The following is a 24,104-nucleotide window of genomic DNA, read 5'->3' as shown; positions in this document are numbered from 1 at the left end:
GTGCTCTCGCGTCCTATTGAGATGGAAAATTGAGGAACAAAAGGTGACATGTCTATTTGGATTACGAGCATGAGTCTAGTCATTCAATATGAGAAATTTGGGAAGGAAAGGTGGGGCATATCCAATAGATCCAACAGCAGCAGATCCAGTCACTTACTTTTCTAGTAGTTCGGTCTATACACCAAGCTCAAAAAGACGGTATTCACTTCACCTAACTGCTTGGACTAATAAGCTAGTCTCTTTTTTCGGCTTGTTAATGTGGACCAAGCAAGAAAATACCAGCTAAGTGCTTTTAGACTAAGGCTAGTAAGAAAAGAGAGAAATAAAGTGTACATAGGGCAGGCTGCAGTCCAGAGGGCTAGACTTCCCAATACAGTCCATTGGGCTCTCACTGTACAGACTAGTAGGCTTGCCTCTTAGGGCCTTTTCCCAGGACCAAGGCAAAGACCAAAAGCACATATTGAGAACTGGTAAATTAAGTACATAAATATGGTATATCTAGCCAAACCTATTGAACCTATCTGGGATGGTCAGTTTAGGAAAGAAAGGTGGGGCCTATCGGTGGTAATATAACCTAAGAGTTCAAACCAACCCCCATCAAATCAAACGAGTGAGAAATTCAGGAAGTAATGGCTTAACAAATCACCCCCGAAAATCAAGTACGTGTTCGATTGGCTCCAACCTCGTGTTTGAGACAACAATAACCTCTCAAGATGGGAAATTCAGTACAAGGTGGCATATCAAGAAGAGGAGATAGAGTCTGAACCCAACCTTTCAATAATTAAGTGGTAATTTCAGTAAGAGAAGGTGGCATAATGGTAGATCCAACAGCAGACTCAGAAGACATCGTGTCAGTTAGTCAATTTGATATGAATCTGGGCTTTGGATTGGGAAATGAAAGAAGAAAAGGTGGCATATCCAGATGATATAGAGTGCGAATGTATCCTATTATCCAGATGGTGTAATTTCAGTACTGAAAGGTGGCGTGTTAATATGATGAGATAAGAGAGTGCAGGCCTATCCATATGGTAATTTCAAGAACAAAAGGCGGCCTCACTATCCGGATCAAGAGCATGAGAACTAGATAAGAGTTCATTTCTTATCTTACTCTCCAATTAGATATTAACTCTCCGAAGCTCCCAAAGACTGGTTAGTGACCAGAATATGCGTATTGAGTGAAAGCTGTTAGACCATGTGAATAAGCTCCAACAAGATTAATTAGATAAATTAGAGGAAATGGGTTTCTATTTTTTATCTCCAATAAGCGCTTGAATTTTAATCTTACCCTCCAAAGAGCTCTTCCTCTCCGAGATCTTACTCCCCGAATATAGATATTCCTCTCTGAAGCTCCCAAAGACTGGTCAGTTCACTTACACTGGTTAGTTCCCCGTCAATGCATGTTGGCCAAGAGTTGATGCTGGTACTATGAGTCGTCTGACAATTCAATTAGTGGTAAATTCAGGAAGGAAAGGTAGCCTTATAATAAGGGTCAAAATTATTGGACCTATCCAGATAGTGAATTTAGTACTGAAAGCCTCCCTATTGGTGGTAGTTGCCCACCCAGCAGCTAAAGATCAAGATAAGGTCAGTTTTCTTAATTAAAGGTGGCATTTGGGGATGGTCAATTTGCTAGAGAAAGGGAGGGACCTATCAAGTTCTCCTACGTAAGCCTAGTCTTTAAGATGGTAAATGAATCTCTATGAACAGGGACTATTGCTATCAAATGGGGTAGGGGCCGCCATCAGAAGGAAGCAAGGTGTTCTATTTGCTCGAACCCCCATATTTTGAGCAGCTTTCCATTCCCATATGCCACCTTCCCACTCTTCAATTTTCCACCTTAATAGCACTCTCTATCATCCCGAGGCATACACCACCTTTTAACTCTTCAATTTCCCATCTCTTGGACCGCCACGTTTCAATTACCACGCCACCTTTCATTAGGTCATTTACCATATCGATGGACCACATGAGCATTATCTCGCATTTGAATACGCCACCTTTCCACTAGCAAACTTCCTATCTCTTTCCACCTCTACTTTTACGCTTCTTTGCTCAACCTTTGCTTTAGTTCCTTGGAGAGTCAGTCTTCCTTCTTTCTATTGCTTCGAAACGCTGGGTCATCAGGTCAGGCAGGGTCATGTAAGGTAAATTCAGGGGAGGTAGGCTTAGGTGAGGTTAGTTCAGGTGGAGACAAAAAGAACATCTTTTTTCTCACTTAACTTGATATGATATCCATTCTGTCTCTAATGAGGCATTTTATCTCTCCTTCTAACATGCATCTGAGCAAGAGTTGCAATTATGCTACAACAACATAATATATGCAAGCCTTTAGCTTAGACCTCCTTTGTAACTTATTCATCTCATTAGGGTAGAAACCAATGGTCGACAAGTAGGCAACATCTTGGTGCTAGGGGGAGTGATAATAACATTGTGCGAGGAAGGCTAAAGCCCCCGTCAACAATCAGTTGGGCCAACCCTTTACCCTTTATCAGCTTTGTAGGGTTGATTGTCAGATCATATTCTTGAACTTTGATGATCCACCTCCCCCATCTTCTGTTAGCTTCTGGCTGACACAACATCTCCTTGACTGAGATGTGAGGCACAAAAGCAACAATTTGGGACTGTAATATGTATTCTTTGAAAGACTAGATGGCCTTGACTAGGGCATAAGCCTGTTTCTAAATGATGGTGTATCTTAATTATGCATCCCTAAGATCCCTGCTAAAGAAAGCAATAGGATGCTATCCCAGCTATTCCCCAATAGAAATTTTCCGTCAACAACCTAGTCGGGAAGCTAAGCGGAGTAGCCCAAGCCAATTAGCCATGCTGTGGAGATTAACCCATTCTATTAGTGCAGCAGCCATCTAATCCCAGGAGCCCAGTCGATTATAGAACTTTGTGAATGCTCTGAAAAGCCATCTATCTATTTCTTTCACTAGCAAAAGGGTGGAAAAAAAAGAGTGATGTGAAACACACCTCGTTGGCCAGCGTTTCATATTTCATGGGTTATACCAGAGTTTCAAGGTTTCGCATCATCGTTCGTCCTCTCTTTGGCGTGGGGGGACGAAGAATAAGCTTCTAGGTAGTTTGATTTGACATTGTGATGGGGTACATAGCTTACGATCATCGGCTTTAATCATGCCACAAGGCATTCGATTAGGACATTGCACAATGATTCGAATACTTTGTCGCATCTCTTCGATACAGATACAATGGCGATCATAGGATAATCAGAGGGATGACTTGTATACGAAGTAGAATAGTTGGACAACCCGTGCTAAACTAGCACAAGCCGTCACACCAAGAACGATATACAATGTTGTGTTACTTATGTTGATGTTAAAACATACCCTCCCACCTTACTTTTTGTTTTTTATTGGATAGCAGGTACTAGAATTAAGAACCTTTTTCTTATATGGGACGTGAGGGACTTGGCTTCAGACACTTATTATGAATATGATTATGACACCAACTTGGCATCCATCCACTCCTTGCTAACCCTCCCTCCCGTCGGTGACCGCTCTTTTTCTTGTTGTTTCCCACCTAGATTGAAGATTTCCGGATTGGTTGAACCACCTAATCTTTACTCTTGTTTATTCGCAGCTATGGGTATTCACGCATAGGTAGCTTCGGTGGTGGGTCTAAAGTGAAATATGTTTGGTTAGGTGCGTGTCTCTTTCGGTCCATGGTTGGGTCTCGCTCGGGGTGGTTCGATTGGTCATTCCATCCCTGCAAGTGGCTAGTTCATCCCGCTTCGCAGCCCATCCCCATTAGGGCATGAAATTTGTTGGCAATGAATAACTCTCAAAGGCATATCTGTCACAATTCGTTGCCCCGTCTATTGGGCACGACACCTCGCCAGGTCTCTATCTGTTGGCTTTCAATTGTCAAAGCATCTCCATCAAAGGTAGGTAGGACCACTCTTTCTCTTCTTGGTTAGTCCTGGCTATTGGTAGTAAGAATAGGTAGGGTTCGTAGGCACGGATAAGTAGGCAGGTAAAGGTGGGCCTAAAGAAGGAGAAAGGTGAAAGAAAGGAAAGGGACAGTCGGCCGGTAAGTCATAAAACGAGAAAGGATGGAATAATAGATGTAAGTAGGTAGGTAGGTAGAAATATAGGTAGAGTAAAAGAAAGGGCCAGTCTCGTAGGAATGAAATGAAACACTATCGGAATATCTATATTTCATCATCTCACCTGCCTGTTGCATCGTTGGACCTCTCGAAATGGGTTAAAATGCGCTTTTTGTTTGCTTTCACCTGACCTTGAGTGCTTTTTGATTAGTCATATTGTCATGGTGGAATACTTCAATGTTGTAGAACGCAGCTTGGTTAAGAAAGATGGGACGGTAGAGAAAAAAAGAAATTGGAACAATATTCTTCCAACCTTATTCTCTCTCATCTTGGGTGCGATGAAAAAGAACAACCTAGTATCCTGCTATGCTTTTCTTTCTAACCTACCGATCTTTGAAGGTAGGTGTGGTTCGTACCTAGGTGGCTTAAAGTGGGGGGGGGGGAGTGTGTAGTAATAAGGAAATAGGGCTGAACTGGGGCTTATAACCTTTCACCAGCGTCGTTGATCCAGTGGATTCTGTTTATTATCCAGAAGTAGGTTAAGCCGTTGATGGAGTTTAAGCACATGTTTAAGCATACACTGATCCAGTCGTTGATGGAGCATAAGCAAAGGCAACAACAACTAGAGCACATGCATAGGAGGTTTTAACTGGAGCATAGGCCAAGACTCAACCAACAACAACATCAGAGCTAGTTTACTTTGTTGAAGCCCCTGTTGACCTATAACCACCACAAGCAGAAGCTTATACAGTACCAGCAACATCATCAATTGATGTAGTTGATTTATTCCTAGATTGATGTCAGAGAGAGATTCGTGTTCAAAAAAATCAAGAGATCCACAAGAAGCGAGCCTCTAACAGAATTTCTTGCAAAAAATGAAAGAAGTGGAGTCGCCACTTGAACATGAATCTGTCTCCAAAATCTAGAAGGCAAAAAACCAAAAAGTTAGTCAAGGAAAAAGCAGGTGGATATCAAGGAAGACTTCCTGTCTGAGAAAAATGAATGCTTACTAGAATGTAATTTGTTTAACCGAGCTCTGAGAGTAGGGTTAAGAAAGCTATTAGATTCTTTCTAATGTAAGCCTTTGTGAATGGATGAAATAGTGGAGTCGCCACCCAAACAGGAAATTGACCCAAATGTCCAGGTGCTAAAGTGCAAATAGAGGAGTGAATAAGGCGATAAGGAGATTAGTGAATGCAGTGTCAAGAAGATGAAATTGGAGCAGAGAATTACGAAGATTAATGAGAATGTTACATTTGAGACTTTTGTGATCCATATTGTAGATGAAAGTCTTTCGGATTAATCACATCATTAGGATTTGGTCGACATGTCGAACCAACTAATGTGGTTCATCCTCAGAAATGTCGACCAAATCCTAAGATGTGATTAATGAGAATGTCGTCAACACCAAGGTCCAATAAATTGGTCCCTGACAATGGCACCAAAAAATGTTGTCGCCCAGATTGTATAGGCACCGCGACAACGCTCAAGACGAGGGTTGTCACTCTGATCCCCGCCCTCTTCATTCTAGTTGTCTCCCAACAACAGGCTATTGGGGTAGTCCTTATGAAATGAGGTGAAGGAAAGCAAGTTGAGAATCAACTTACTTGGGAGACACGGATGAGTGGCCTATCCACTTGGTTAAAATTAAACAAGATTATGATTAAATTAGATTTTCTATTATGAGACCAATGCCTTAGTGGATTCACAAATCCTTGCTTCTTATGAATTGGAACCAAATGACTGGATGGACACTTGCTACTTGAATGATTGACTAACCTGTATGATATGCAAATCCTAGGACCTATGTGAGATGCAGTGATCTTAGTAATTTTTAGTTAAATGCCTAGTCTAAGTGTAACCTTCCTTTAACTATTTTGAAGTTGGGCTCCAAGGTAGCTTGTGGGAAGGAGGCTAATAGGAATCAGGTTAGGGTCTGATTAACGATATCTTTTGTTAGGCTTCTATCACCCGATGTTTTCGGCACTCTAGAGATTGTCTCTGTTCACTGCAAGGTCATTGTGTTAACCACCAAAGAGAGTTGTCGATGCCCCTCAAGCTAGATAAGAAGGGTTTTCCTATACCTCTTTCAAGCTAGCTTATGCTAGGAGGTTAATTATTAATGAAAATCTAGATTTAGTATGCTTATGCAAGAGATTATGAGTGAGATTTATCTTGAGTTAAGATTTTTTTAAGTTGTTTAAGTTCTTAATTATAATCTTTTTAAGAATACTTAAAAATAACGAATTTCAATCTTAAACAAGATAATATGCGTCGAGATACAAGTGTAAATTTCAACAATATTCCACAAGATACGAAGTAACCTAAAATGTGAAATGCTTAAAATAATCAATCAAGACGTTGATCATAGATTTATACCAGCAATACTATTTCATAAAATCTTACCAATGTTCTAACAACAGTGCATAAACCACTTCAAATGATGAAACTTGCCCAACACATAAAACACTGAAATTCCAATGTCTAACAAATGTACTTCAGCCTCCTTAGATCAATGTTCCGCCAAGGCTCCAGGATAGGGAGACGCGGGTGCGAGGAGACACACAAGGGGGACGTATGGGAGTACCCTCAAATTTTAGGGAAATTTAGGGGGGGCGGCGGGGACGTTCACCATTCTAGAATTTACATTGATTTAAAAATTAAATTCACCATTCCAGATTCTAAATTGATTTAAAATTAAAATTCGTTATTCATCATTATAGAATCTAATTAGTACTAAGCAAAATATACTATAATAGATATTGGAATATGAACACTGGAATAGTAAATTGATATAACTAAAACTCAAAAACAGTGGAGTGATGAGTCTAACAGTCACTCTAAATTAGACATAGGGTTTGGTGCTCTTAATTAAATTCTAATTCCATACGCTTGTACATGACAAATGCAATGGAAACATTAAAATCCATTGAATCATAAATTCTTGAAAAACTATTAAGTTTGCTAGATTTTGAGTGAGATCTAAAATTCTACTTTCTCCATAGGAAATCCAATGAGGTTGGAACCACTCTCAAACATTCTGAGCCATTTCATGGTAATGTTAAAAATTTAAGTAAAAGGATGAAAATGAAAGATAAAAGAGAATGTCACTTTTACTTTAAGACTTTAACATTACCATGAATTGCATAGCATTACTAGGGCAATATGGTCAAATACTAGGTTTCCCCTGTCATAAATCATTGTTTGCAAGCAAATTTAAGGGGGGACATATAGTCCACTTTGAGGGGGGCCTTTTAGGGAGTCGCATCCCCCATACTGGGGAAATGTCCCCCCTCGCGTCTCCACATGTTTCCCCAAAAGGGGGACGTGGAGAAATGTTTTCCCAGAGGCCCCTTCATCTCGAGTGTGTGGGGTGCAAGTGGTGCATGCACCTGATCCTCGGGACACATCCCCATGGAACACTGCCTTAGATCACTTTAAGATGATGTATTTAGTGAAATTTCAGATCTGATTTCTTGATTTACAGCAGTAGGTAAAGACGGATCAGTAAGATAAAACTGCCAAAAATAGATGGTCTCTATGCCAAAAAATAGTAAACTGCACCAAACCATGAAAATTTTGATTTTAGGGCTTTTAGAGAGTTTGACTCAACAATTTTCAGAACTGGTATGTTTGTTACAACATTGAATTAACCACAAATAAGAAAACTAATCAAGCCAAAAATAGATGCCCAATACTTCTAAAAATAGACAAATTTCGCCAAACTTGAAAAAATTAATTTTTGGAGTTTGTGAAAATGAAGATTTTGGAGTTTTAAATGATCTTGACCATTTAGTTTGTGATTTTTTGGACTAATTATTAGTAATTTGCTTGTTGTAATAAAACTTCGGAAAACAAGGGTTTAGAGGTCAAACCTAGGCCCAAGGCCTTGAAGATCCTACTGTTGAAAACTGATGAAACTTTGGGATCACTTTGCTGCTTGAAAAATAATAATTTTGAGACCTTAATCCTGCAAAACCGCCAAGTATTTAGCTTTAAAACTTCAACTTAGGGTTTCAAGTGCAAACACCTGAACGGACTCTCTCCAGAATAAACTTTGCTCGACTATCTCTGTCTCCAAAGAAAGACTTGATGTATTTTATCAAAGTACAACCCTTGCATGTATCAACTTGCTCAAGCGTACCTTTGGGAAGACCGGTAGAGATTTGCTGCAATATCTTCAAAGCCCCATGATGCAAGTGGCCCAATCATCTGTGCCACAACTCGCTGACGTCTCGGCTAACATCTTTTCCGCTTTTGAACTCAAAGAAGCACAATCCTCTGGCTCTATCTTATGGAGATTCTGAACTCGAACCCCTATCTTCTTTACTTGATCCATGACTATGTGTCGAAGGAACGCCTTTCCTTTCAAAAAGATCACATCATAGCATGTATTCTCAAACATGTCAATGAATACCTAGTTCTTCGTCAGTGTGGGTACTTTCATAACATTCTTCAAGGTGAGTGGAGCTGCATGCTTCCTCTAAAAAGTAATAGTGCCCACACGAGTGACACTATACTTACTGTCATCACCCATCTTGATATGCATCTTGAGATCTTTTTCCTCCAATTCACTCAATAACTCTTTGTCGCCAGTCATATGGAAAGAAGCTCCACTCTCTAAGTACCAGACACTTCCCATCATTTGAAGACATCATGCATGCAATGAGGGAAATGTCCAATTCGAATTGGGAGGCCAGAGCCTCACAGCCCACTCCTCTTGAGGACTTCTCCTCGGACTTCTTCAATGGACAATTTGTAACAAAGTGTCCCATCTTGTGAGAATGAAAGCATTTAACTTCGTCATGTCCTTCTTCTTATCTCCATGATAAGAATTTGATTTGGAATGGGAAAGTTTACCTTTCCCCTTCCTCGCCTTAATCGCTAAGGCACAATTCTCTTCATCGTTAGTCTTTGATAAAGAGCCATCCCTGGTGTTCCTCCTGATCTCATCCTCCATCAAATCCGATCATAGTCGTTCGCAATCTGACAGCTTCTCTCGACCATTGACAGAGTCCTGATAATTATGCCAACTGTTTGGGAGTCCAAGAACAACAAGGCTCACCATATCCTCCTCGACAACTGTGATTCCAACACTAACAAGTTCATCCCGACATTGAGTGAACTTGGCCAAGTACTTTGGAATCATCTCGCCTTTCTCCATCTTGATTTTACGAAGTTTATCTTTCAGTGCCAACATCCATTGATCACTGCTATTCTGATACAAGTCTGTCGATGTTTTCCACATAGCATGCGGGGTTTTGTTTCCATGGAGACTCGAGACAATATGATCTTGAACTCCCTTAAGGATTATCCGCCTTGCCTTCGCCACACACTTCTTCCACTCGGCCAAGTTTTGTGCATCAGTAGCTGCTGGCTTAGGAATTGCTTGTTCAACAAATTCCTTCAAGCCGTTGTCCTCTAGCACAACCTCCATCTTGTCCCTCCAGGATATGAAATTCGAGCTTCCTTTCAAGGCATACTCAAGCCTCAACCCATGGAACTCCATCTGCCGATCTTAAAGTATGTATAAATTCGACTTTCACCTGTAACCCAGAAACTCAAAACTTCGAAATATCCTTTAGAGAGCTGATTTTAAATCAGCGATATCTCCCTCATCTGAACTTCGATTCGAACGAATTTTTTTTTGAATTTGGGTATCTTTTCCCAAGGAATCTAGATTTTCAATTTGTTTCTGAAAAATTTGCACAGAAATTCTCAGATATTCTCTGCAAACTCTCGGCCCAAAAAACAATCTTGCTCTGATACCATGTAGAAAATCCTGTAGATTCACAAGCTAATGCAATTTGCTAAAGCAAGAGACAAGAATCTACTTCTACTCTTTACAGCGGAAGCCCATAAACATCAAGCAAACAATAATCAATAGAGGAAAAGAATCAAAGGCACATAACACAAAAAACATCCAGGGAAAGCCACAACTCAATACCCCACTATCCGTTTTGTATTAATCTGGAAAATTAAGATGAAATTACCATGCTTGTTGTCTTTAGAACAATCCCAACACTCAACAAATTCAATATCCAACTCATAAGCAAGCTCAAGGCCAAAGTTTAGCCTCTTCACAAGCTCTCCAAGTCTATATTCCAATGTGTAATTCCTATGAAGGATAACTTGTATTTAAAGGGAAATAAAGCCTTTAAAAACTAAGCAATCCCTCAGGGATTAATTCCTGAATGCATGCACTATCAGTGCAACTTAAAAGCCTAAAACAAATAGTACACTGTCCCTGCACTCTAGTCTCAACTGGGTCTTTCTCAGAATTGGCATGCATGAGTTTCTGGTGAGTAAATATTTAGATAACTAGGGTAGCACTGGTGGAGTTCATTAGTGACACCACTCACTGCTAATTCACTATTAGTTCTCTCAATCAGTTTGAGAACTAATTTAACTGAATTGACTCAAGAAATTGAGTCTTCTATCTTATAACTCATAATTAACTCACATTGGACTCCTGTAAAGTAGGATGAACATATACATGACTTCCAACTTGAATTTCCTAATTTAAGTAAGTTTAATAAACTTAATTTAACTATTTTAAGTTTCTATGAGAATATAATTCGATTTTAATTCACAGTTTAAGTCAAGGACAAATTAAATTGGAATTTCTTGTTGCCATTTCTCAACACTTGGGCCCCCACCATTCTACGATTATTTCTTTTGGTTTCCATAATTGTAGCACAATTTACAATTTTTGGCAAATTTTTCAAGTCCTGAACTCCGAAGCCGGTTTGGGGCCCTAAACGATGTTTTTTTGGAAAAAGAGCAAACACAAGTTTTTAATTGATGTTTGCAGTGGAAGGTTGTAGTCCTCGGATGGTTTTTCTAACGAGGTATCGTGCGCATCAAACGAAGATCGTATGCCAAAGTTATGACGCTCGGAATTTGATGTACCAATTTACTCCAATAGGGCACATTGTTTTGGAGCTTCATCTCCTAGGGTTAGGTTTTTTATGTTTAGGGTTTTCCATTACTTTTCAATAATAAATAGGCCTTTGAGCCTCATTGTAGCATAGTTCAGAGGCTTGTAGCTGCCACATCTCTTCTCAGAGACAAGCTACAACACCCGAGATAGTCTATTTCCATTTTGCACTTAAGCATCTTTCAGTTCTTTAATATTAATGAAATGAAGATTTATTTCTGTTGCATCTCTGTGTTTATGTTTATATCTGTATTCTGTTTCGTTCCTATATAAGTTCGGATATGTGGTATCAGAGCGGTCTGCTCTTTCTTTGTTTTTCTTTGCATCTCCCCAACGAGGTTGGGTTACAAGGGGTTAGGGGAAAAACTTGTTGAACCTTTATAGGACCGACCTCACAAATGCCGACCACCTCCCATGGCGGAAGAAAAGAAATACGAGGGTGCAGGAGATCCTTTCAAAATATTGCTCGAAGAAGCCCTCGTGCGGAAAAGGAACGAGATGATGGATAAATTTGCCTAGATCCTTCTACAGATGCCCACAGGCGACACATCTTCATCCGACAGCCACTTTGGAGGCAACACTCCCTTCATGGTAAAAGTCCACTTTAACATTCCCATATTTGAAGGCCAGATAGATGCAGACATCGTAGATAGATGGTTAAATCTGTTGGAAGGGTATTGTTTGGTTCATGATTTTTCCAATAGGGAGAATATTACTTTTGTACTCCTCAAAGTCGTCCCCCACGTCAAGGACTGGTGGAAACCTACTGTGAGTAGAGGGACGAGAGGGAACCCTTACTATTTTTAACTGCACCCACTTGGAACTCTTTCGGAGACGCCATCAAGGAGCAGTACTACCCTGTCGGGTGTTGTGAAGATAAGTACATAAAGTGGACGACACTGCGGCAAGGAAGGGACCAAGATGTGTCGAAGTTCACAAATATTTCTTATACCCTTCGCACGAAGTTGGGTATCAAGAATTCTAAGCGGCATCTAGTACTCAAGTACCGCAATTGTCTACACAAATACATCCAGGACCAGATGGAGTTCCTGGACATCTTCTCGCTTGGCGTTGCCTACTGATACGATGTCAAGATTGAGCAAAAGTTTAAAAAAAGGAAACAAGACTTTGGATATGCGAATCTGAAGCAAGGGAAAGGCACCTCCAAACCAAAGAACCAAAGACAAAGCCAAGTTGGGGTGACCTAGGACAACCTGTCGAAGTCGCAAGAAAAGAACAACACCATGAAGACAAAGGAGACATGAAAGTGGTGTGATTTCCAGAAGAGACCCACTCACAACACAAGTGAGTGTCGAGTCAAGCAATCACTAGTGGCCGAGTTGAAGGCTTCAGAGTCAGATGTATATTTTGACTCTGAGTCAGAACTCGACAAGGGGAATGACAAAGGGAAGTAGATTATTGATGTGGACCCAGCACCATTGTTGCCACCACTATGATCCAAAAGATTGAACCTGAAGATCCAGAGGAGGGGGAGCGTCTTTTCCACTCACAGATGTGGGTGAAAGGTTTGCCGTTGCAATTCGCTGTCGATAGCAGAAGCCAAAAGAACCTCATTTTAGTAGAGGTCGCGAGCAGTTGGGCCTACCGACCACACCACACTTGCCGTTGTACACCATCGGGTGGCTTCACCAAGGACGAGAGACAGATCCTCATTTGGACCCTGGAAGATATGCCAAGTGTATGGTGCAAGTGTGGAGGTGCCTAGGCATTGTGAACCAGGTGCATCATCCTCATCCAAAAGGTGGAACATGAGCAATCAATGAGTGATGTTGGGGATCCATGAAGCAATCTCTACTATGGTGGAGGTGCATGGCTCTCAATGCTCACCCTACAATTGCCAATGTGGCCCTCTAGAAGGCTAGGACCCTGTATAGGGAGACCAAGCCCCAAATGGAGACCCACTTGCAATCCTACTTAAGATCGAATGCGTCACTTTTCCCTCCAATGCAACAAATCATTAGAATAATCAAGTAAAAGAGCTTACAAGTCATGGAATCAATGGGACACTTCATCGTAGAATTCCCTTCCATAGTGGGCTTTGACATTTACGAGTGTCTCCAAGCTAAATACGGGGGTTAATCAAGGATCCTATTAGGTGTTTTGCACCTCTAAAGGGGGTGACATGTCCATGGTACATCCATCAGGTGGCAGGTGGTAAATGATATAGTGATGGAACAGAGTGGGGGTCAGGGGAATGCTCCAAGCCACATGCCATGTTACAAGCGTAGCTATAATGAGGGAAGCCCACACCTAGGTATATGAGTGTAAGAGGGAGCAAATCATGGATCATGAGTTACCTCAACCTTTGTTTTTCAATCCTTCTTCATATGCCTTCTTCCTTTTATTGGTTTTTCTCCATAACTACTCGGGGCTCAAGGGGATGGGACTCATGCGAGCATGATGTGTAGAATGTAGTAGTAGGTACCCCTTTTCAAGGTGGGGCATTTCATTTCCCATTAGGGGTTGGGACAATCATGGGTTCCTTAGTGATGGAGGGGGCTCGCAGAGAGCCCATAAGAACCATGGTTATGGCCATGGATAAGGGGTAGAGCTCATGTTTCGCTTTTTTCCCACTTGCTAAATTTGTATGTCCCGACCATCTTTTGCATTTTGTGGTACATTTCCTGTTGAGAGTTGCCAAATTGTGTTTTTTCTTTTAGTTTTAGCTGCATCAACCTTCGGGGCATCGTTCTAGGCCTAACACAAGATGTGGACAAGGGGAGGGGGAGGCTAACCCTATGTGGACCTAGTGGACGCATGTGGACCCAGATGGGAAAATGATGAATGGGGTTAGAATGAGTGGAAGGGAGTGATGTATATGGTGTCGTGAAGCAAGACCACACAACCAAAATCAAGATTTCCCATGTAGTGCCAACCCTAAAGCTAATGGCCAGTAAAAGAGATCCCACGGGACTAGGATACTGTTGATTTGGGGTAGCATTGGATGTGCTCTAGGCTTGAAAATTGGTGGAGAGACTAAAGCACATGAGATCTCCAAGACCCAGAAATGGTTTGGGCAGATTCTTCCCGATTTATGAGATATACAGGAAAAGTATAAGAAGAGGCTTGAGGGTCAGTTGGAGAAGACACGAGAGTGATCAACCATTCCATTTTCTAGAGTGGGGTTTGCTAAGAAAAGTAGAATCAGTGATCTGTTTGCAGCGAGGGGCAGTGAGTACTGGACAGAGAGGTAGAGATCAGTGAAACAGGAATCGGCGATTTTGCCGATTAATCGCGATTCCCAGTCGGCTCGGCCACGAAACGATTAGAACCGAATCTTCTCGAGTCAAATCGCGTTGACTGAGTTGGAATCGTGGTCAACGCGATTTTGACTCGCGCGTATGCCGATTATTCTGACTCTGCGTTCCGAGTCCCACCAAATTTTTGGGTTTAGGTTTATCGAGTTTTGGGTTTCTGTTTGTCGCGTTTATCACTTTATCGAGCTGTTTCATAATTCATCGCCCCGTGTCCATAGTCCCGCGTCCAGCGTCCAGACACCACACAGTCGACACCGCCGCAGAGCCTCGGAGCTGCATTCGACGCTGCATTGTTGAGAATCGAGATATTGTATACCTGCGTGAGCCTTCAGGTAACTCCTCTCTCTATCTCTCTCTCTCTCTCTCTCTCTATATATATATATATATAATGATGAATCGTGATACTATGCAGCCGCCAACATGATCAGGTGATGCGAATCGCGATACAACAGACTCACAGAGAAGAACAGATGCAACTACTTTCTAATCCTGTAATATAGTAATTAAACCTTGATCCTCCTTTATTTCTTCCTTCACTAATGAGCTTTGTTTTGGAGTGATACAATATTATTAATTTCGATCACAATCATAAGTTTCAGACCTCTTTTGAATGAATATTGCAGACTTCGGATAGATATTATCTCTGCCATAGAAAGTCTCCATCCTCCTTTTCAACACAAGAGACATGATACATCCCTTAGCCGTGCCTTGGTTCTGATTCTAAATGGATTGAGATTTTTCGGCTTCTTTTGAGGCTCTATAATATTTACAGGATCATTCTAAACTCGACCTAACAGATCTCAAAGTTCCTTTGCTTAACTATGTTATAAAACTTTTCCTTCTTCCCTGCCTCTTGAAGTAGCTTACCTCTTTATCATAGTTCTGAAACAAGTATCATCTCCCTCATTCAACATTTCAAAAGAAACTTGGACCTACTTTAGGATGCGCAACAAAATTTGTCCTTAAACTCAAAGATAATTGTCCATTATCTTGCCCAGAATTATCCTTGCAAACTTCACTGGAGATGTAGCTTCAACTAGTGTTCTTCATTGTAGCTACCATAAGAGTGCGTTCAAGAAAAGTGCCAACAATTTGTGATCTTCAAGGCTGCCACTGCAGTAGAGTCACCATAGGTCTTGTTTGTACAGGAACTGGATGTTTTTAGAGCTTAGTGAAAATATACTTTCATAGTTTGTTCAAGGATGATAAACACCCTATTTCAAGGTCCGCTGAGTCTAGAGTCTAGACTCTATACTATATAGAAAGCCTGATCCATTTCCATCCAGAAACTTTTAAGAACTGAGTTATCCTTTTCTATAGTGCCACTAAAATTCAAGCCATCGCCATTGATCCTCAAGTCACACTGCCACTGTTATGACTGTTTTCAACCAACAAAACTTAAAAGGCAGTACTGCAGTTTGGCCTTTCAGCATGACGTGGCACTTCCTTGGTGTGCTTTTGTGCCAATTTTTAGAGCTCTGTTGTGCTCCATTGAATAAAACCAGGGTTCTGCATGTTTTCTGGTTTTATTGAAAGGCAACATTTCTATATGTTCATTGACATCTGCTTCATTTAATTTTTTAAATTTCTATCATATTTTAAATTTTTGGATTATTTTTAAATTTGATTTTTTGTTGTCTTTCACAGGAGCCACAAATTAAATAGAAGCCACGACTCCAAATCTTAACAGAAGCCACAAATTAAACACAAGTTCAAAGCAACAACAATGCCGAGAGAGATGGACTTTGCTTGGGCTTATTGTGACAAGATTCCCGGAAAATCCAAGCTCCTTTGTAAATTTTGAAAAAAGGAATGTAGTGGAGGCATTTACAGATTCAAGTTCCACCTTGCACAAATACCTGGCCATGATATAGGTATTTGCGGCAAGGTTGACGATAATGTCAAATACCAATCAGCCTTGGCCCTTGAGATGTTAGAGCAGCATAATGCCAAGAAAGTAAAGCAAAATACTGAAATAAGAACTGTTGGAGTTGATACTTTTTCTGCCACTAGCCCCATGTCACCTCAATCTGTTGAATCCTCAATGCCGTTCCCAAGTTTTCCACACATGCCTCCAAGGCTAAGTCAAACTCAAAGCCATGCGAGTCCTTCAACTCCTTCCTTCAACACTGGAGGTGGAAACATAAACACCTTTTTTGCTCCCCACACGTTCCCAAACTACCTTGGATGGCACTGGTTGGAAAAAAAATATCTATAGTCAGGCAAGGAAGGTTTTGGTACTATTCTGACATACCTTTCCACTGTGCTAGAAGTCCTTATTGGCAAGCTATGATTGATGCAATTGCTGTTGCAGGTCCAGGGTTCAAAGCCCCTACATCAGAGAGCCTTAGGACAGATATGTTGTTAGAGAGTGTTGAAGATGTCATGCTTGTGCTAGCTGAGTTTCATTCATCATGGGTAGAAATAGGGTGCACCATCATGAGTGATGGATGGACAGATTAGAGGAATAGAACTTTAATAAATTTCCTTGTATCTTGTCCCGCAGGCACAATGTTTTTCAAATCAGTGGATGCTTCAGACAAGGTTAAGACTGCCCAACTTATCTGTGAAATGATGGAGGAAGTTGTTCAAGAAGTGGGAGAAGAACATGTTGTACAAATTGTCACCGATAATGCAGCTAATTATATGGCTGTTGGTAGACTTTTTGAGATGAGGCACCCCACTATTTTTTGGACCTCTTGTGCTGCCCATTGCATAGATTTAATGCTTGAGGACATTGGTAAGCTTCATTGGATACATGAGGTTGTGGAGAAGGCAAAATCCATAACCAAATACCTATACAACCACACTATTTTCCTAAACACTATGAGAATATACACTGAAGGTAAAGAAATTGTTCGACCTGCAATGACTAGATTTGCAACAAATTTCATATCTTTGCAATCTGTGGTTGAGCAAAAGATAAATCTGAAGAGGATGTTCTTGGGACCTGAGTGGATGGGATCTAAACATTCCAAGACCCCTGAAGGCATCGAAATTGCTGCAATTGTGTTTAATGATGGCTTCTAGAAAGATGCCGAAGAGATTATTGCTATGACGGAGTCCCTTGTTAGAGTTCTCAGGTACTTCAAGTCTTTTAACCTTTTCATTTTTTAAATTTCATTTCAAGCTTCTTTTTATTTACAATGTTTCATATTTCTTTAAATTTGAATGCTTGAACTTTCAGGATGGTTGATGGTGACAAACCCGCTATGGGTTACATTTATGAGGCGATGGATCTCGCAAAGGAGGCCATCAAAAGAAGATATGGAGATGATGAGATAAATCATATGCCTCTTTGGGACATTATAGATGCACGTTGGGATAGGCAATTGCATTCCCCCTTACATGCTGCTGGGTACTTCTTAAACCCACAATATTTTTATGATAAGAGCAAATTTAATGAGGATGGGGAGGTTAGCAAAGGACTTATGACATGCGTGGAAAGGTACTTCCCTGATCCAGAACAACAAAGTCGTGTCTTTTCCCAACCACAAGATTATAGGGCACCATCTAAATTGTTTGCCTATACCAGTGCTATAAGACAAAGGTCTAAGATGTTGCCACGTACCCAGCTTGAAGGCTTCATCAATTCATTAAATTTGTTTAGACTTTATTTTGTATGTTAAATGTTTTATTAAATTTTCTTTTCTTTTTAAGTTTTTACTATTTACTAATTTAGTACTTCTAGTCTTCTACTCACAAACCCTTACCACTTGCTAGGCCTTTGGTGGCAAAACTTTGGTAGTGATATGCTAGATTTGAAGAGATTTTCCATTCGAATCTTAAACCAAGCATGCAGTGCTTCAGGTTGTGAACGCAACTGGAGCATGTTTGAGAAAATACATTCTAAGAAGCGCAACCGATTGACACAACAACGCTTGAATGACCTTGTATTTGTGCATTACAATCTACGACTTCGCAACAAAAAAATACAAGGTGAGATTCGAGAGCTTGAATTTGAAGGTTTCATATTCTAGTTCGTACTTTAAAGTTCAAACTTCAAACTTCAAAGTGAAATTTTAATTCACATTTCAATGTCTCATGATAATGACATGTATGGATCATTCACGAATCGACCTTGAAGAGATAGATTTGCAAGCTACAAATGCGGCAGACTTGGTTCAATTAGATGAGCCTCCTCTTTTAAGCCTTGATGACTTGCAGAACTTTGAGAGTCAAGCAAGCGAAGGAGTGGAAGGAATCGCTTCTAGTTCTCACTCTTAAGAGTCTTAGACTCTTAGTTGCTGATTTTTTTCTGATTAGTATGCAGTTTTTAACTTTTTTGTAAACTTTTAGAAGCATATGCTTCTAAGGACTCAAGACTCAGTGCTTTGGATCATGTTTGGACTCATAACATATATGAGATACTTATTTATTCATGATATTTTGGACATCTATTGATATTATGCATTGTTTGGAGTCTTTGGACATGCCTTTACCCAATATTAATGAAAAATGGTTTTTTTAATTCAATATATGTGTATATTTTTATTTAATGAATTCAAAGATTTTTTGCCAATTTTTTCCCGATCCGATTAAAACTCTTCGCTCTTTTGCCTCGCCGATTTATTGCTGATTCCGAGTCTGGTAACATTGGTAGAGAAATTGCTGAGGGACCAACACAAAGGCCGACGCAGAAGCCAGAGCAGGCCACATAGAGGCTAGCTGAGACAACACAGAGGCCAGAGGGCCTACATCATCCATAGAGAGGGCAGCAGGAGTGACGCAGAATATCGCAGAGGCTGCGCAGTGCCTTAGAGGGATGACGTAGAGGCCAGGAGGGTTGATGCAGTGCTTCAGTTGTGCTGGAGAGGGTTTCGTGGGCAGATTTTTTGAATATTTTCTTCCGAATATTTTTCTCTGTTGAGTGAGTCAATTTGGCACCTAGTTGTATTCAAGGATATACTGCATAATAAATAACCCTCAAAATTGCTACACCGGTTTTCCCGCATTGGTTTTTCCGAAGACGAGTTGTCCAAAAATAATGGTGTCACTTGTGTGTTTTCTATTTCTTTCAACTGTTGATCTGTAGATGGTTGAGACTATATTGTGTTTATATCGATGTTTATATGTTTAAATAACTTGTTTGTAATTAACAGGTAGGAGAAATAAACCATAAGAATACATATAAAATTTCTAACGGATATACTTAGAAATTTCAATAGATACAAGGCTAACCACTAAATCGGACGGAGGAGACATGGGTACAGACCTAGCCCACACTTTCCGTTGAATCCCCCCACCAATCCATGCCCAAAAATGTCCAGATAGGTAAGGAAAATTACTCAAACATACCAATGAAAAACCATACCTTGAGGATCAGGAGGCCCACCTTCAAACATACGATCATAAGAGATGGGCGAGGGACCACGTCGCTGACTCAGGTGGTGGAGACAATGGCACATCGAGCTATCTCGTGTCCGTAAGGCTGCTGACTGCTGGATAAGGACCATGTAGGAGAAAAAAAATTCTCCTATGCATACTAACCACAGGTAGTGGGTAACATATGGCTCCAAGTGGGACGTGAGCTCTCAGAAAGATGCACAAAGCTACTCGAATTGGAGATCATGGGAACACTAACAATCTCTTGGTATTGTAGACTTTTTACCTACACATATCAAAGATCAAGCACATGGGGAAGCATGTTTTTGTGGTGTCTTATGATCACCCATGCTTAGTATTAGGAAAAAAATCAAGAAGAAAGTAAAATGCAAATTTAATCTAAATGCAATTAATCTATCATGAAAATATCATATCATGCTAGTTCTAATGAGAAAAGGAGCATGCAATACATCCTACTCTAACATGCATATTTAACAAGACTAATGCTAAGTGTAATCATAAAGCCATTGCAACCAACATAACATTATATCAATATAAACATTCCTGCCTATATGATTACTCGTGTAGAAAATCCCAAAGCAAATGCAGATACAATCACTTAGATGATGATGCGAGTGGCACGTGGGAAAATATGATATCCATTAAATGTAATAGGAAGTTCTAGAAGGAGGAAAATATGTCAATCTAGAAATGCAAAGCTTTTCTTCTAGATACTGGGTGGAAGAATGAATGATCAAACTCAAGAACTCCCTATCACAACCTTTTTTCATAATGTTATCCCTCATGGATGCCATAAGGTTATTATTGGAAGGAAAAGGGGACTCTGGACATGGAAGGTGACAACAAATTGTTTTCTAAATGGAATAATTATAGTCAAAGTCCTAAGGGCATGAGGGGGAGGGAGGGATGCTTCTAGTGGATGGTTTTTCCATATCATTATACCTAGGGGCGTAAGGGGGATCATCAATGATGGTGATAATGTGAGAATGGGCAAGGTGAAAGCTCGTGGGTAATGCAACTATGCTATTGGGATCTTGGAGATGGCATGGGAAAACAAGGCCTTTCTAGTGTCATCATCAGGGTCATAATTGGGGCCTGCCATGTCCCATGAACCTTCCTCGTGCATGGGAACACAATGATCCTCCCTTTTGATGGTGTGAGTAGTAATATCATCATGGGCATTGTCCTGGAGAAAAGGATAATCAATTCCAACAGAATTTTTTGTGTCAGTATTGTAAATAGGGTCATGAACAAAGTGATGACTTCCCATATCCCATTTCCCTTCATTAATGGACAAGAAATCTGAAATGTCATTATTATAGTGGACTGCAATTTTTATATCTTCAAATGTCCTTTCTTGAATGAAAGCCTCCGCTTGATCGTGTTGATCCTCATGGACTTCAATGGTACTCTCAGTCATGCCATGCACATTCTCAATTCTTAAATTTGTATCCTAAAGGCCCTCTATGGTCTTATGGCCATCATGATCTTCTTTAGATGGATTCCATTCTTCCATGTACTCCTCATTTTCATGATTGTATTTCGCATCTGAATTTTCTTCAAGGTCACCCTGATCATCCCACTGATTACATTCTATTGGGCTTTGTGATTGATTATAATATTTTTCATTGATAAGGTCAGTCAAAATGTTAAAAGAATAGGTTCGTCTAACAAATTCAATGAGATGACTAGGATCCTTCTCATAGGAACACATTATTATGTAGAGTTGTTTTTGTGTTGTCCCATGAAGTCTGAGCATGAATTCTTTATCTGTGTTCTCCAACAAATATTCATAAAGATCGACATATTTCTCCACATATTTTTGTAGTTCCTGAAGGTCTTGATCATTGAGTTCTGCAAATGCAGAGCGAAAGGTATTTTCTTCTTGGTAATGTTCCATGTATGATTTTGCATATTTAGATTAAAATGGAGCTACCAGGGTGAGCTAAAATGCCTTGATAAGTGCTTGCTTCACCCAACAAGCATTAAATTTGAAGTTCAATGAAGAACTAGGGCTTCGTTCTTCCATTGGAGTTTCCAAGAATGATATATCAATAATGTCGTAATGAAAACAAGACACATGACTCGTCCCCGTCAACGACTCTAAATTCTTACTGCTCAAACTAGCAGGGGTCGTAGGAGGGGATTTTATAGAGAAATTACCAGGTTAAGGGGAAACGACAAAGCAATAGCCCATTGTCACCTCAGGTAAGTCTCCTTTCCCTTTACGAACTTTCACTGATGGGAGGAGACCCGGTATAGGGGGAATCACTAGATGAATGGATCAATAAAAGGATAACGAGTGATTCCTAAGGCCTATTCACAAGAGAGGCTCAATTATATAGGTTGTTTTCTTTGGAAGAAAGGTGATGGACTCTCTAGGAAGGGATAAAAGGACACTTAAGCCTAGGTTTGGAGGATATCTCTTGATAAGAAGTTTCCTACATCTGATAATCCTTGTTGTGGAATGGATTTTATGTAATCCTTGTGAAATTTGAGTTATAAAGTTGCGGGACCACAAAGAACCCAAGGGTATGGAGTTGATCACCAATTGAGGGGCTTGACCTAACTAGGGAGGAGAATAGGATCAAACGACTAATTTTCTTTGAAATAAAAATGCAATGACCCAGGTGAGGACACTAACCCAAAATCATCCTAGGGAAATAAATATTCTTCCTGTTAGGGTTTGATATATCTTGGGATTCCACTATCATATTTGTGTCACATTTGGACGAGATCTTGAGAAAACCCTAGTATAGTTGTGGACCAAATTTGAGGTGTTTGGATGGCTATAACAAATTTCGTTTGATGCCCTAGGTGACCTATAGGGTTAGGCCTGGAATTTGGAAAAGTGAAGAAATGAAAGATAAATTTGAACACCAAGAGGATGTGATGATCCATGACTTGCTTAGGGGGCTCAGTGGAGTCAAGATACACCTAGATAGAGAAATGTTCCTGAGTTAAGGAACCCTAATTAACCTTCGCTAGCCTATTCAAGGGAAAAAGCTAGGTAATTAGAGATTTACACTTCAAATTTTCGAAAGAGATGAAGTTTTGATGTCTTTCAACCTAAGAGATGCCTCTAGGAACAGTCACCCAATCCCTCAAAGAGAAACACATGCATTAAATCACTTATTCAAGGTCCCATAAGAATTTCGCATTACATTAACCCATACAAGAATAATGATAACAATATACATGCATTTGACAAATAGGATAACAAGAATAGCATTAAAAGTTCACTTACATGAGAGAGAGAGTATATCCATTCATCAACCTTGGATTAGAAAGAAGCTCCAAAGGCAATAGTGAAAATCCCAACATCATAATTCATCAAGATACACCAAAAATTTCACCCCAACAAAAGTGCGGAAATCTCTCAAGAGATACTAATCCAATCCAAGTGATGATGAGAGAATTGAATCACATGTCATCTATTTATACCATCTCTAATGAGCACGATTTGCCTATTTGGCTTAATTAAGCCCCAAATAATAAAATAATGTGCAATAATAACATCCCTTGGTGAAAAGCCCACCAAGATAGCTCAATAACATAAAAATAAACCTCTCAAGAGGGTAGAATGATAATAAAATGAGTCGTTGGGTCTTTGATGAGGCCTAATGAAGTCTAAAGTGTGCCATGGTGAAAAAATGGACTTCAAATATAGTGGACAAGGTTTTGGACCCTTGTTTTCCAAGAAAGTCACTGTGGTGCTCCCAAGTGGGTGTGGGGACACAAGGACATCCTCATGGGTCTCCAAGTAGCGAAAATTCCTGTAAGCCATTTGTGCCTTTTATTTTATTTTTAGCTGCATCAACCTCAAGGGCATCATTGCAGGCCCGACCCAAGATATGAACAAGGGGAGGGGGAGGCTAACCCTATGTGGACCCAATGGACACATGTGGACCCGGATGGGCAAATGATGAATGGGGTTAGAATGAGTGGAAGGGAGTGATGTATATGGTTTCAAGAAGTGAGATGACACAACCAAAATCGTGATTTCCCATGTAGTGCTAACCCTAAAACTAATGGCTAGTAAAGGAGATCCCATGGGACTAGGATAGAAGGGTAACTACCAAATCAGGTGGAGGAGACAAGGGTATAGACCTAGCCCACTCTTTCTGTCGAAGCCCCCTGACAATCCATGCCCAAAAATGTCCATGTTAAGTAAGGAAAATTACTCAACTAGACCAATGAAAATCCATACCTTCAGGGTCTATAGGCTTGCCTTCAAACATATGATCATAATAGATGAGTCAGGGACCACATGACTGGCTTAGGTGGTGAAGACAATGGCACATCGAGCTATATGATGGCTGCAAGGGGCTGCTGGCTACTGGATGAGGACCATCTAGGAGAAATGATTTCTCTTATGCCCAAACAAGTAGTAGTACTATTTATTTTTTATTTCACATTTGTTGTGAGGTATTGCATTATGTTGAGATTTTTTTGATGAGCTTGAATTAAT

General features: G+C 40.3%; 1 protein-coding gene across 13 annotated transcripts in view; it reads left to right on the top strand.

The window, feature by feature from the left end:
• LOC149188450 (CBL-interacting protein kinase 30-like) overlaps positions 1–24,104 on the top strand; it is a 266,580-nt gene that overhangs the window by 149,125 nt on the left and 93,351 nt on the right. The gene's annotated exons all lie outside the window — the stretch shown is intronic.

This window comes from Pinus tabuliformis, chromosome 3_1, assembly GCF_031772625.1.
Source record: "Pinus tabuliformis cultivar Carrire ecotype Pingquan chromosome 3_1, CPIR1, whole genome shotgun sequence".
In the NCBI taxonomy this organism is placed as follows: Eukaryota; Viridiplantae; Streptophyta; class Pinopsida; order Pinales; family Pinaceae; genus Pinus; species Pinus tabuliformis.
This window is presented reverse-complemented; position numbering and strand designations above follow the sequence as displayed.